Here is a 16581-nt window from a genome sequence, read left to right as displayed (position 1 = left end):
ATAAGGTCGGTTTTGTTGTATTTCAGATGACGGGTTCCGCCAAGAGGTGGTGGAGAGATTATACATTGACCAAACCAGTTGGATTGCCTGCATTGACCTGGGAAAGTCCGCTACTCACTTTCAGTCAGCCAACAATAATAGTAACAATATAATGAAATAGTAACAGGAAATACAACTCAAGAATAGCAAGTTCAACTTGATCACATTAACAGAAAAATAAGTATTTTTTTCCAAACAAATCAATTAAGGCATCAACTTCAAGATATAAAATATCAATTAGAATGAGGAACATACATCTCTATGCATGCATGACAAGTATCACTACCAATATTAAACAATTCACAGTTAAATCATCAAGTAAGCACAACCTCAACATTGTACGGGTGCTTGGCACAACTCCCCTCACTAAGAACATACAAAGTGCCTACACTCACAGGGCCCAAAGTAACATGTGTTATCACCTAACTCCGGAGGGATGGATCCTAGACCAAGCGCCGATCAAATCAAAAGTCAACAATCATCATAACTCAGCCCAAATGGCCTGGCACGCGTCACCTCAATATCTATACCACTCACCCAAATATGGAGCCTGGTATATGTGTCACCTGACCATTAACATTAACATGGCTCTATGGCCCTAGTTCGGTTATTAATCCGCTCAGATCTCCATAAGTTAATATCTCACTGTATCGAAAATCAATATACCACACAAATTATACCAACATGCCATAAATCCACTGAAACCCGTGTCATACAAGTAAGGACACCAATAACATATAAGATAACATGTAAGAAGTATATAGAGATGGTGATATAACATGAAGATACAGTACCATGGCTGAATCCCTATCACATTGAGAGAGGATTAACGCAGGCAATTTGAGCGTCTACAGCAGGGCAGTATGACTGTTACTCAGTATGAGTCCCGTTTTATGGATTTAGCTCGTCATGCTCTCCTTTTACTACCTACTGAGGGAGAGAGAGTGAGGAGGTTTATTGAGAGACTCACTCACCCTATCAGGCTTCAGATGGCCAAGGAAACCGGAAGTGAGATTTCCTTTCAGGCGGCTGCTAATGTCGCGAGGAGGATCGAGATGGTTCTTGCACAAAAGAGAAGGCAGGGGTCTGATAAGAGGCCTCATCAGTTCGATGGGTTTAGTGGTGCCTCGTCTGGAGGCAGGGGTAATTCTGGTAGGGGTCATCCTCCCAGGCCATTTCATTCATCACTTCAGGCTTCTCACAGTGCTTCGGGGAGTCACGGTCCTATTATGCTTATCTGGGCAGCCAGCATTTAGTGCACATTCAGCTCATATCAATGCACCACCACTCCAAGTCACTACAGTAGTTATCCGGCCCATTCGGGTCAGCTTTAGTTTCAACTTCAGCTTCAGTTTCAGCAGTCACGGCAGCAGGATGGGTGTTATGAGTGTAGGAACATTGGTCACATCAGGAGGTATTGCCCTAGGTTATCAAGTAATAGATCCCGGCAGGATTCTCGTGCCATCATACTGGCACCGGTTGCTTCACCGCCTGCTCAGCCAGCTAGAGGTAGGGGTCAGGCAGCTAGAGGTGGAGGTCAGGCCGTTAGAGGTGGAGGCCAACCAGTTAGAGGCCGTACCAGAGACATAGTTTAGAGTGGTGGGGCCTAGCTCTGATTTTATGCTATTCCAGATAGGCCTGAGGCCGAGTCATCTAATGTTGTGATCACAGGTTTTATTCTAGTTTGCCATAGAGATCCTTTAGTTCTATTTGATCCAGGATCTACTTATTCCTATATGTCCTCCTATTTTGCTTCATATTTGGTTGTGCCTCGTGATTCTCTGAGTGCTCCTGTGTGTGTATCTACACCGGTGGGGGACTCTGTTATAGTAGACCATGTCTATCGTTCGTATGTGGTTACTATTGGTAGTCTTGTGACTAGTGTGGATCTTCTACTTCTTGATATGGTAAATTTTGATGTCATCTTAGGTATGGATTGGATCTCACCTTATCATTCTATATTGGACTGTCATGCCAAGACGGTGACCCTAGCCATGACGGGGTTACCTCAGTTAAAGTGGAAAGGAACTCTTGGTCATTCTACCAGCAGGATTATTTGTTATATGAAGGCTCATCGTATGGTCGAGAAAGGGTGTCTAGCCTATTTTGCTTATATTCGCGATCCCAGTGCGGATGTTCCTTCTATAGACTCAGTACCAGTTGTTTGTAAATTTCCAGAAGTATTTCCTGCAGATTTGTCGGGGATGCCACCTGACAGAGATATTGACTTATGTATTGATTTAGCTCCGGACACTCAGCCTATTTCTTTCCCACCATATCGTATGGCCCCGCCGAAGTTGAAAGAATCGAAGGAGAAGTTACAAGACTTGCTTGATCAGGGATTAATTAGACTCAATGTCTCGCCCTGGGATGCACCAGTATTATTTGTAAAGAAGAAAGATGGTTCAATGCGAATGTGTATAGATTATCGACAGTTGAACAAGGCTACTATCAAGAATAAGTATCCACTGCCAAGAATTGATGACTTATTCGATCAGCTTTTTCACGACCCAAAAATTCCACCACAGGCGTCGTGATGACACCTAGTCTCTAAGACTAGGTAAGCCGATTTCAATTACATTTTTGGAGCCATTTTTATTTTAATTAAATAAGTAGCCAAAACTAACAGCGGAACAAATATGAATGTACAACCTCCCAAGACTGGTAGTACTAAGTCACGAATTCTAACTGAATATACAATACTATTTGATTAAAAATTAGCAGTACAATGAAATGAAAAGACTCCAAGGGACTGCGACGACCAAGCAGCTCTACCTTGAATCCTTACGATCCCGCTTTAACTCTTCTTAAGTCCAATAACTCCAATACCTGGCTCTGCACAAAAATGTGCAGAAGTATAGTATGAGTATACCATGGTCGGTACCCAGTAAGTATCAAGACTAACCTCAGTGGAGTAGAGACGAGGTATAGTCAAGATACTCACTAGTCTAATAGCCTGTGCAATATAATATACAAAATAATAGGAAGCAGATAACAATAAGGGCAATATAAAACAATCAGTAATATGCACAACAGACAACAAGAATACCATTAATATCGCTCAACAATTAATAAATACAATTACACACAATAAATCAAATCCTTCAAATAAATATCTTTCACATATAATTCTTTCAAATAACTCTCTTTCAAATATAATTTTCTCAAATAATTACCTTTCAAATATAATTCTTTCATATAACACCTTCTACATAAAAATCTTTTCAAATAAATATTTTGAATTTAATTCTTTCAATTAAAAAGTCACCATGTGACACCTCGTTTCATAATCATAAAAATACGGGTCTCAGCCTATTTCCATATTTTTCGTAAACACGGGTCTCAACCCATTTTTCATATTTTCACGGCACCTCGTGCCCATAATTAAATCATCATATTTTCCCGGCACCTCGTGCCCTCATTTCATATCACAACTGCACACAATTCACGTGCCAAATATCATTATCATTTAATCACAACACTTCGTGCCCACAATTCATATCACAACTGCACGGACAATTCACGTGCCAATATCCTCATTATTTACTCACGGCACCTCGTGCCCATATTTTATTTTATAATCCATCTGGCAATAGCCACAGACTCTCAATTTCAACATAAATCAGATTGTCATCAATTTACCAACAACAAAAAAAATTGCACAAGGTATAAAAATAAACACAAGAATATCACAACATCACATGAAAATCATCAATCCCACATCATCACATATCGTCCCTGACAATAGCCACCTTTATCGCTCCTATTGCCACCGTTATCACTCCTATAGCCACCCTTATCGCTCTGCCCAGACAATATCAATAGCCACCCTTATCGCTCCGCCCAGATAATATTCCAACAAACACAACCACAGTGAAATGCCACCCTTATACCCACATAATATTAACGGTGAAATGAAACCCTTATATCTTCAAAATAATAATTAACACAACACACTAATTTATACAGAAAATTATCACGTCAACATAACAAAATCAATTCATATCACAATTTGCCCAATGACTACAACCAAAATTCCAAAGATACAACCAAGTTAATTAATTTCACAATAAATAGCCGAAGGCTCCACACAATGTGTACAACACCCAAAAATAATCAACAGAGATAGAAATTACTCAACATAAAGCAAAGTCTTCATTAACTCCAAATTTTTAATAATTATATAAACACCTCTTCTTAAGCTCATTTAATTAATTATTTGCAGAGGGGAAAATCAAAAATAAAATAAAATTCCAATAATTATCAAACCAGCAAATTCACGGAATTTCATAAATAATTAAATAACAATCACATCAAATTGTCATATAACAACAGAGTCAACAATAAAGATTTAGGCAAGGCAAATAGATGATTAAATATATGCCAACAATTATCCAATTTACTACACAATATGCTCAAGACTTTAACTCAATAAAATTTGTACATATAAACCAAGTACGTACTCGTCACCTCGCGTACATGGTTTTCAATTACACAAATTGCATATAAGACTCAATGCCTAAGGGGAAATTTCCCCACTCGAGGTTAAGCAAGACACTTACCTTTTTGAAGTTAGGTCGATATTCCAAAATAGCTTTCTCACGTGAATTGACCTCCGGACGGCTCCAATCTTTCTTGAGCCTTCCTTACATTACTACGAGGTTTCGAAAATCCTAGCAAATTCAATCTATTTAGAAACATAACAAAAGTGAACCATAATTAGGAAGATTTTCATGGTTTCAGCTCATTTGAGCATTTTATCAATCACTAGGTGTGCAAATTTGGCTACAAGGTTCTTCTACAAGATTTCATTCACTCCTCAACTCAATCTTTACTTATTTGACAAGAGGGGTTGCTCTGATGGTAAGAAACCTCCACTTACAACCAAGAGGTTGTGAGTTCGAGTCACCCCAAGAGCAAGGTGGGGAGTTCATGGAGGGAAGGATGCCGAGGGTTTATTGGAAACAACCTCTCTACCCCATGGTAGGGGTAAGGTCTGCATACATACTACCCTCCCCAGACCCCACTAGTGGGATTATACTGGGTTGTTGTTGTTGTTGTAATTTTTTCACAAATCTTATTGGTACATACATGTATAAATAATACTCTCATACCCAATAATCATACTCCTAATCAATCATTTTTCTACCCAAATTTAAAATTGAAAACTAGGGTATGGAACCTTACCTCTTAGATGAAGAACTTGTGAGATTTCCTTATTGGATTTCAAAGTTTGGACAAGATCTTGATGAACAAAATACTTCATCTACTTCCTCTCTATAGAACACTCTCACTTCTCTCTAAAAAACCTCAGATAATTGCCCAAAATAAATCCCAAAGCCTATTTATCAAAATGGGGTCGGGTTATGAAAATAGGAAAATTAACCCTCCGAACTCAGTTATGCGGTCGTACAATGGACCGCACAATTGGTGTGCGGGTCACAAAATGATTGCACAAATCGGTGCCCAGAACTGCGCTGTTCTGGACCATTTTGCGACCATTTTGCAGTAGCATAACCATTTTGCGATTGCATAATGGTCGCATAGTGGTCGCATAATTGGTCACAGAATCGCATTCTGTCAGCCTTTGGTAATTTGGTCATAACTTCTTGTAGGAATATCCAAATGACGAACGGTTTGAAGCGTTGGAAACTAGACACGTAGAACTTTATTTTGATTGTAACATATCATATAACTCTTCATATCAAGAGAGGTATGCTCGTTTGAAGTTAGGTCATGTACAAACTCACTTGAAACTTTAGTCTATTATGAAATTTCCAACTTCAACACTCGATGCCGAGACCTATCGAATCAAGTCCGATTGACCTCAAATTTTGCACACAAGTCATAAGTGACATAATGGACCTATTCCAATTTCTAGAATTGGATTCTGACCTCGTTATCAAAAATTCAACTTTCGATCGAACTTTTCAAAAATCGTCTATTTTCCAACTTTTGCCAAAATACGTCGAATTGTCCTACGGACTTCCAAATCCAAATCCGAACACGCGCCTAAGTCCAAAATCACCATACGAAACTATTGACATCATCAAATTTTTATTCCAAGGTTGTTTGCTCAAAGGTCAACTCTTTGGTCAATTCCTTCCATTTAAGCTTCAAAATGAGAATTTCTCTTTCAATTAAATTCTAAATCTTCCGAAAATCAAACTGGACCACACCCGCGGGTCATAATACATATTATGAAGTTGCCCGGGACCTTAAGTCATTGAACGGGGCATTAATTCTTAAAACGACAAGTCAGGTCATTACAACTTCGGGGTGCCAAGGTGTTTTCAAAAATCGACTTGAGGTCTGGTTACCATCAGTTGAAGATTAGGGAATCTGATATCCCTAAGACAGCTTTTTAGACTCGGTATGGGCATTACGAATTCCTAGTAATGTCATTTGGATTGACAAATGCCCCAACAACATTTATGGATTTGATGAATCGGGCGTTCAAGCCCTATTTGGATTCTTTTATGGTTGTATTCATTGATGATATCTTGATTTACTCCAGCAGTCGAGAGGAGCATGAGCAGCATCTTCGGAGTGTGCTTCAAACTTTGAAGAATAATCAGTTATATGCTAAATTTTCAAAATGCAAATTTTGGTTAAACTCAGTTGCCTTTTTGGGGCATGTTGTATCGGCAGAAGGCATAAAGGTGGATCCTAAGAAGATTGAGGCTGTTCAAAATTGGCATAGACCTACTTCAGTTACAGAGATCCGGAGTTTCCTGGGCTTGGAAGGTTATTATCGTCGGTTCGTGGAAGGGTTTTCATCTATAGCAAGATCATTGACCAGACTGACCCAGAAAGGTGCCCCATTCATATGGTCATACGAGTGTGAGTTTAGCTTTCAGAAGCTTAAGACTATTCTGACTACGGCGTCAGTATTAGTATTACCCACAGGTTCAAGATCTTATACGGTATATTGTGATGCATCTCACATTGGGCTTGGTGCAGTATTAATGCAAGATGGCAGGGTGATTGCATACGCATCGCGACAATTGAAAGTTCACGAGAAGAATTATCCTGTTCATGACTTAGAATTGGCAACCATTGTTCATGTGCTGAAAATTTGGAGGCATTACCTCTACAGTGTCTCGTGTGAGGTATTTACTGATCATCGTAATCTATAGTATCTGTTCAAACAAATGGATCTTAATTTGAGGCAGAGAAGATGGTTGGAGTTGTTGAAAGACTATGATATCACAATTTTGTATCACCCCAGAAAGGCCAATGTGGTGGCTGATGCTTTGAGTAGAAAGGCTGTGAGTATGGGTAGTCTTGCGTATATTCTGATTGGTGAGAGGCTGTTAGCTGCAGATGTTCAGACTTTGGCTAATCAGTTCGTGAGGTTAGATATTTCAGAACCCGGTCGGGTTCTAGCTTACACAATCGCTCGATCTTCTTTATATGAGAGCATAAGAGAGCGACAATATGATGATCCTTATTTACTTGTCCTTAAGGACACGATGCAACACGGTGATGCCAAACAGGTTGTTGTGGGGGGGAAGATGGAGTTTTTTGAATGCAGGGTCGTATTTGTGTGCCTAATGTGGATGAACTTCGTGAATTAATTCTAGAAGAGGCCCACAGTTCCAGGTATTCTATTCATCCAGGTGCCGCCAAAATGTATCAAGATTTGTGGAAACATTGTTGGTGGAGGAGAATGAAGAAGGATATAGTTGCATATGTAGCTCGGTGTCTGAATTTTCAGCAAGTTAAGTATGAGCATCAGAGACCAGGTGGTTTGCTTCAGAAGTTAGAAATTCCTGAGTGGAAGTGGCAGCGTATCACTATGGATTTTGTTGTTGGGCTTCCATGGACTCAGAGAAAATTTGATGCAGTATGGGTTATTGTGGACAGGTTGACCAACTCGGCACATTTCATTCCAGTGGTAGTTACCTATTCTTCAGAGAGGTTAGCTGAAATTTATATTCGTGAGATTGTCTGCCTTCACGGTGTGCCCGTGTCTATTATTTCAGATCGAGGTACGCAGTTTACCTCACACTTCTGGAGGGCTATACAACGTGAGTTAGGCACGCAGGTTGAGTTGAGTACCGCATTTCATCAATAGACAAACGAACAGTCAGAGCGCACTATTCAGATATTGGAAGATATGCTTCGCGCTTGTGTTATAGACTTTGGAGATTCTTGGGACTAATTCTTGCCACTTGCGGAGTTTGCCTATAATAATAGCTACCAGTCGAGCATTCAGATGGCTCCATATGAGGCATTATACGGAAGACGGTATCGTTCGCCAGTTGGCTGGTTTGAACCGGGAGAGGCTCGGTTGTTGGGTACCGATTTTGTACAAGATGCCTTGGATAAGGTCAAAATTATTCAGGATCGACTTCGCACAGCTCAGTCTAGGCAAAAGAGTTATGCCGACCGTAAAGTTTGTGATATTGCATTCATGGTTGGAGAAAGAGTATTGCTCCGGGTTTCACCTATGAAAGGTGTAATGAGGTTCGGAAAGAAGGGCAAGTTGAGCCCTAGGTATATAGGACCCTTCGAAATTCTTGAAAGAGTGGGAGAAGTAGCCTACAAGCTTGCATTACCGCCTAGTTTATCAGCGGTTCATCCGGAGTTCCATGTGTCTATGCTCCAAAAATATCATGATGATTCGTCCCATGTGTTAGATTTCATCTCAGTCCAATTGGACAAGGATTAGACTTACGAAGAGGAGCTGATAACTATTCTAGCCTGGCATGTCCGACAGTTGAGGTCTAAGAGTTATCCTTCAGTTCGGGTGCAATAGAGAGGTCAGCCGGTGAAAGCATCTACCTGGGAGTCCGAGTCAGATGTGTGGAGTAAATATCCACACCTTTTCACCAGCTCAGGTACTTTTTCTAATTCCGTTCGAGGAAGAACGTTTGTTTTAGAGGTAGAGAATGTGATGACCCAAAAGGTCATATTTAAATTTAATAATTATTTCTGTATTTTGAGACCTCAAACAACACTATTCATCGTTCCTCAACTTGCGTGCGCTGTCCGTATAATTTTCCGGAAAGTTTTTATATAAAAAATTAATTAAAATAAGAAATAGAGCCTTAAAACTCAACTAAGTTGACTTTGTCAATATTTTGAGCAAACAGAATCAGATCAGTATTTTGACAGTTTCAGTAGGTCCGTATCGTGATTTGGGACTTGGACGTATGCCCGAAATTTAATTTGGAGGTCTCTAACTCGAGTTATCGCATGTTGTCAAAATTTTTAAGTTTAAAGGTTTAATGACTTAAGAGATTTGACTAATGTTTGACTTTGTTGATACCGGGTCCGTATTTTAGTTTCGAAATTCGATATAGTTCCATTACTATATTTATGACATGTCTGCCAAATTTGGTGAGAAACGGAGCTTGTTTGTTGTTATTCGGACGTCCGGTTGTAAAAATAGAAGTTCTAAAGTTTTATTAAAATTTTTTATTTGATTTGGAGTCCGATTCGTAGTTCTAGGCATTATTTTGGCATTTCGATCACGCGAGCAAGTTTGTAAGTGGTTTTTGGACTTGTGTGCATAATTGGTTTGGAGCCCCGAGGGTTCGAGTAAATTTCGGATAGGCTACGGATGTTTTGAAACTTAAAAAATCTGTTTTTTTGTGCTTCTGCTGGTTTTCGGTGTCGTGTGTTTCGCGAACGCAAAGGGGAGTTTGGGACAGGGGAATTTTCTTCATCGCGAACGCGATAGATAGGTCGCGAACGCGGAGCAATGGGGGTCTTACCCTTCACGAACACGACCAGCATCTCGCGAACGCGTAGGCTTGTGACCTGAGGAGGGGGAATCGTTGTTTCTTCCACGCGAACGCGAGTATTGGCTCGCGAACGCGAAGGCCAGATGAAGCAACCTTCGCGAACGCAGGGGAGGACTCGCGAACGCGAAGGCCACTTGGGCTCCTGCACATCGTGAATGCGATAGGCCCTTCGCGAACGCGAAGAGGGCCTCACGCCAGTGAATTAAAACATACCTAAAATAGGATTTCGTCCCATTTTCATTATCCACAATTCAGAACTCGGTTTAGGGGCGACTTCAAAGAAGTTTTTCACGATTTCGAATTGGTAAGTGTTCTTTATCATATAGTGATTATATTTCATAAATCCATGTCTATATTCATCCTTTATTTCGGATTTAGATGGAAGAAATTAAAATTTTTGTAAAATTTCCCAAAAACGAAAATTTAAGATTTGAAGGTTCATTTGACATCGGAATTTGATAATTTTTGTATGGTTGAACTCGTATTGGAACAAGTGTTCGAATTTCGTAAGTTTTTTCGGGATTCAAGACGTGGGTCCTACTGTTGATTTTATAAGATAAATTTTGGATTCTAATCCGAAAAATTTGTAAATTCATATGGAATTAATTTCTACGATTTGTATTGAGTATATTGAATTGTTTATGACTAGAATTGAGGATTTCAGACACGAATTCGCGAGGCAAAGGTTTATTGGATTCTTGAATTTGGTTGCAAAGCGAGGTAAGTGTCGTGGTTAACCTTGACTTGGGGGAATAGAACCCTTGAATGATTTGTTCTCTGAAATTCATGTGAACGACGTATAAGCGAGGTGATGAGTGTCTATACGTCATCAAATTAATTATTTGCATAATTATTTGAAATCATAAATTGTTTTAAGACATGAATTAATTATTATATTAATTATTTCTCTCATATTCCATGCTCAATATAATGCATTGAATTCCTGCAATAATTGTTACATGCTTATTTGATTTATGTGTCTTAATTGCTACTTGACATTTAGCATATTAAATATTAAACTGCCTATTTTCTCCCTGATTTCCACAATTAATTGCTACTTGTCATTGTTTGTTTCATAAATAAATTATAATTATGGTATGCCTTATTGCTTAATAGTTTCTCATTGAACGTGGTATTTAATGGAGTATTTTTATTACATTTAAGAGTTGTTAAATATATTGGGGGATCGGGTTGCGCGCCGCAATAGATTTATTTAAAGTTTATATTGGGGATCGGGTTGCGCGGCACAATAAATTTATTTAAAAGTTTATATTGGGGGATCGGGTTGCACGCCGCAACAGATTTATTCTAAGTTTATATTGGGGGATCGGGTTGCACGCCGCAATGGAAATAAGTTGAAGGATTGTGGCTGCTGAATTGACTTCAATTATTGATATTATTTACCGGTCTTATTACTATTCCCGTTATTATTATTATTATTATTATTATTATTATTATTATTATTATTATTATTATTATTATTATTATTATTATTATTATTATTATTATTATTATTATTATTGTGTCCAGGTTAATGTAAGTGACCTGCCTTAGCCTCGTCACTACTTCGTTGATGTTAGGCTCGGCACTTACCAGTACATGGGGTCGGTTGTATTGATACTACACTCTGCACTTCTTGTGCAGATTTCGGAGTTGGTCCCAGCGGCGTACTGTAGATTTGACCAGCTACAGCTACCAGTGGAGACTTGAGGTATAATTGTACAATGTTCGTAGTTCTGAAGTCCCCTTCTATCTAATCTCAGTTGTATATTATATTTCAAATAACTTGAATTTTATTGAGACCTTTATTTGTATTGTTCTAGAAGCTTGTGCACTTGTGACTCTAGTTCTGGGATAGTGTTTAGATATCGCGATTATTATGGATTATTCATTTTATTTCATACTTTATTTCCGCATTTGTTTCCTTATTATTAATTAATTTATTTTTTTTAAAAATGGCTAGTTATATTCTAACGTTGGCTTGCCTAGCAAGTGAAATGTTAGGCGCCATCACGGTTCCGAAGGTGAGAATTTCGGGTTGTGACATCTACGCTAAAAGAATCATAATAACAATGTTTATACAATTACCCTACACAGAAAATAATCTCCCACCCCACACTTATATTATGCATAGTCCTCGATGCATGATCACGGAGAAAAATATTAAATAAGGGTGAGAAATACTCCCTGAGACCCTCTCGGGCTTAACTCGCACATGATCCTCAATATTAAGGGTCGGAACGACCCCACACCTAAGATTAAACATGCTACTCAGCTTCAACTTCGGGTACTCAGACTTCTCCTACTCTACAAAATAAAAATAACACAAAACTTGACACTATAAAAATAAAATACAGGCTGGGTTGCCTCCCAACAAGTGCCTTATTTATAGTCGTGGCACGACTCTACTACTCTGCTCAGGATGGGCGCTTTCTCTTCTTCTTTCTCCCATGAAGTCTAGCCTTTTTGCACGCTCTCAAAAGATCTCATCTTTCCTCTCTGGCTCTTTTCTCAATTATCTTTACACACTCAGCTTGCAACACCACCTTCTCTAACTCAGTTGTCCCATCCGGATCACTACAATTCACATAAGAACTCTGCTCTATCCCCTTCAATTCTACCATAGTAATCATGCATAAGTCCTCATAATGCTTAGGGAGCTTAAGTTCCTTATACACATTAAAAGTGATTTACTCACCGTCAACTTTCCTTCCCTCACATCAATAATCGCTCCACCAGTAGTTAAGAATGGTCGCCCCAAAATCAGCAAGAAGAATAAACTTTCCTACTTGAACTAACACATCCTCAACAATTTCTTTTGGCATAACTAGTGACCTATCTGCCAACTATAAAGTGATTGTAGTAGGTCTAAGCACCCCTAATCCGAGTTGCTTGAACAAAGATGATGACATCAAATTTATACTAGCCCCTAAATCACATATGGCTCTACCAACTTCTTGTTTTCCAAGATACAGAGGAATTGTGAAACTCCTAGGATCCTTCAACTTAGGAGAAAGCTTACTCTGAACTCTAGCACTGCACTCTTCAGTAAGTGCAACTATTTCAAACTCTGTATGTCTTCACTTGTTTGCCACAATATCTCTGAGATACCTTGCATACTTAGGCACTTCCTGCAAAATCTCCACCAAAGGCAAACTCACACGTACTTGGCTCAGAATATCTAAGAATTTCTTGTACTTAGCATCATCTTTTTGCTTCTGCAGTCTTTGTGGAAACAGAGGTGGTGGCCTCGTCATAATTACTAGCTCTGATCCTTTGTTCTCTTTCTCATTCTCCTCAACTGGCTTGGGAACTAATTCTCCATCAGGACTAGCCGTATACTTCTTTTTCCTTAGAACTTCTTCTAATACTCTTCCATTTCTCAAGGTAACTGCATTGACTTGAGCTTTAGGATTAGGCTCCGTATCACTAGGAAGAGCCCCAGCTGGTTGAGTATTTTGGGCACTGGTAAGTTGTCCCATTTGTCGCTCCAAATTTCTCATCGTTGCTGCTTGGGCCTGATAGTCAGTCATTAATTTCTTCATCATCTATATTGCTTGGGCCTGCTGGTCAGCCATAAATCTTTTCATCATCTTCTCAAGGTGACTCGTCGAGTTTGCATGTTGTTCAACCTGAGGTGGTCTATATTGTTGTTGAGGTGCTTGTGGCCTATACTAATTCTGAGCACCTTGGTTTCCAACCCCAAGAGAAGTTTGGGTGGTTCCTCTAGTTAGGATTGTAAGTGTTCTCATACTGGTTTGTCTAGCCCCTATTTGCATTACCCATAAAACAGACAGACTCTGGATTAACTGGGCATAAGTAGCTTGTGTGACACTCTCCACACACTTCACAAAACAATTGAATCTGTTGCACTGGTTGTGCTTGTTTCTTGTTAATAACCAAGGTCATCTAATTGACTTGGTTGGTCAATGTGGAAATATGTGCTGATAATGCAGAGACGGCATCTAACTCGAGAACCCCTGCTGATTTTTGCACTGTGTGTCTGCCCATCTCTCCTTGCCAATCAGGATTACTTTTGGAGAATTTTTTCAATAATGCATATATCTCATCGAAGCTTTTCTCCAACACTTGAGCTCTAGCTGCAACATCTACCACAATCTTTGTCTCAGGATGTAGCCCTTCTATGAAAGTGTGATCTAACACTTCGTTTGTCTGATTGTGATGAGGACAGTCTCTGAGCAACCCTTTGAACCTCTCCCAAGCTGAGTATAAAGACTCCCCCGATTTCTATTTGAAGGTAACTATCTCACTTTTATTCTTTGTAGTTTTGCTTAAAGGGAAGAACCTTGCCAAATATTTCCTTGCCAGATCATTCCATATTGTAATAGAATTAGATAGTTCTACCTTCAGCCATCACTTTGCTTCGCCCAATAGAGAGAATGGGAAAAATGTGAGGCTCACATAGTCTAGAGTGACTCCGTTAGTGATGTAAGTATCACTAATATCCAAGAAGTTCAGGATATATTGTTGTGGATCCTCGTGTGGAAGACCCATAAACTGCCCATTCGCATGAAGTAGCTGGATCATGCTCTATTTCAGCTCAAAGTGCCCAATGATTCTGGGCTTCGCAATGCTGGAGGTGACATTAGCAATGCTGGGCATCGCCACCTCCTGAACCGCAATATGCTGCTCCTCTGCCATGTTTACAGGAAATTGAACAAGTTCCTGAAGATTATTTGTCTCTCTTGCTTCCCTCAAACTCTTATGTAATGTTCTCTCAGGTTCGGGGTCAAAGCCTTGAAGTCTATCCTGGCTTCTGACCCTTCGCATTCAATCAAGGTTCCTGATAGCAGAGCAACAATTAGGTAACGTTAGACTTGATGAAATAAACAATTATAGCTAAAACTAGAAAGTAGTCAATATTCAAGTCCCCGACAACTGCGCCAAAAACTTGTTGCTCCCAAACGCACATGCAATTATACATGATCGTACAAGTAATAAGTTTTTGGCGCCTTTACCGGGGACTTGAATATTGTCGGGGACTTGAATATTGAATTTAAGTAATAAAATGATAAGTCAAGTGTCAAACCCACAGAGACTTGTATTAACTACCCACTAAATTCACCAAGATTATTATTTAGTCGAGTCACTCAGAGTTCAAAAGTGTGATTATACTAAATAATAATTCTAACTAGTAACTAATTATCAATCAGCAAAATGATTGTTGTGTATTCAGTAGAGACGAATATTTCAGGGTTGTGATCGATTCACCAATCCTATCGTGTTCTAGTTAACTCTCCCTTTTATACAATTCACTCATGGTTGCTAATTAATCGAACAATTGCTCTCGTAACTTTCTCCCGAAGTACTACTCGCCTATTCAAAATAGATTAACGCCTATATTTCTATGAAATCAATTTATTGAGAATGCATTAGGATTACAATATTTAATTAAGCACGGTGACTAGGTATATTCCTATCCTAGCCACAAATCCGCCCCCTCAGAGTTAAAATCGTGCTATCTTCAATTCTTCTCTAATCTAAACATGGCTTTCCCAAGCATAGCATAGTTAGTAAATAGAATCTAACTGCTGGCTAGACAATTAAGTAGTTATTTACAGAATTGAAAAAACAATCATATATTGGTAAATTGTAATTAAGGTTAAGTCAACTTTAAACAACAATATTTATAGCTAAATCACAACCCCAGAACTATGGCTTTTAGCCACTCATGATAGTATCAAAATAAATTCACAAGTATTTGAATAATTGAAACTACTAAGAAAGATGAAGAAAAAGTGAGAATCCTTGCTCCCGAGTGTTCTATGTCCCGTTCTCGCCTCCAAAGAATGTCCAACCCCCCCAAAATAGGTTTAAAACCCCTTTAATACATATTGGGGGCGTGTAGGGTTGAAATCACAAGTCCCATCCGAATTAGGACAAAATATGCCTTTTGGCGTCTCGCTTGATGCATGGCACCAACCTAGAAAGCAAACTTTTTGGTATTCTGTAAATAGCGTTTTGGTTAGTGCCTAGCGCCAACCTAGACACCAAACTAGTACTTCCTCCAAATTTTTCCGTTTTTACTTTAATTTGCACGTCAATTTTCCAAATTACTTCCACTCGACTCCTACACATAAAACACCACGAATTAGAATAAATCACTGCATTACACATACAAAACTCACGTAATATGAGTAAAATGCGAGGTGATATACATATAAATATGCATACATTATGCCTTTTTTTTGTTTTATGTTTATTTTTTTGTTTTTTTAATTATAAATATCACTATACTAAGAAAGAATACTACAATTAAGCTAGGATAGCACAGAAAATCACCGAGACAATCTCCTCACCCCACACTTAATTGTGCAATGTCCTCAATGCACACTGTAAATAACAAAAGGGTAAAATAGACTCCCTGGTAGACCAAAGGCCAAAGAATTAGCAGCTCGCGGGATCCTCAGACTTCTCTCAGGTATGATCCTTTGTGCGGGTACCACACACTTAGTTTCAATCACCTACTCGCTTTTGCATACTTCCTATTAGCTTTGACCTCGTGCTCCTACTCCTACAAAATACAAAAACAACACTACACAGATAACACAATAAAAAAATAAACAAAAGTAAAAAGAAAAAAATAGAATTGGGTTGCCTCCCAACAAGCGCTTGATTTAAAGTCGCAGCACGACCCCATCACTTTCATCACTTTTCGTTCCATTATGAGAATATGAATTGCGGCCCAAATTTTGCATCAATTTTTCTGTCACGTTCTTGGGGCGGTGGTGTGAAAATAAAGGAACCAAGCAATAGATATCACATC

Source organism: Nicotiana tomentosiformis, chromosome 5 (assembly GCF_000390325.3).
Source record: "Nicotiana tomentosiformis chromosome 5, ASM39032v3, whole genome shotgun sequence".
NCBI classification, from domain to species: Eukaryota; Viridiplantae; Streptophyta; class Magnoliopsida; order Solanales; family Solanaceae; genus Nicotiana; species Nicotiana tomentosiformis.
Note: the sequence above shows the minus strand (reverse complement) of the source record.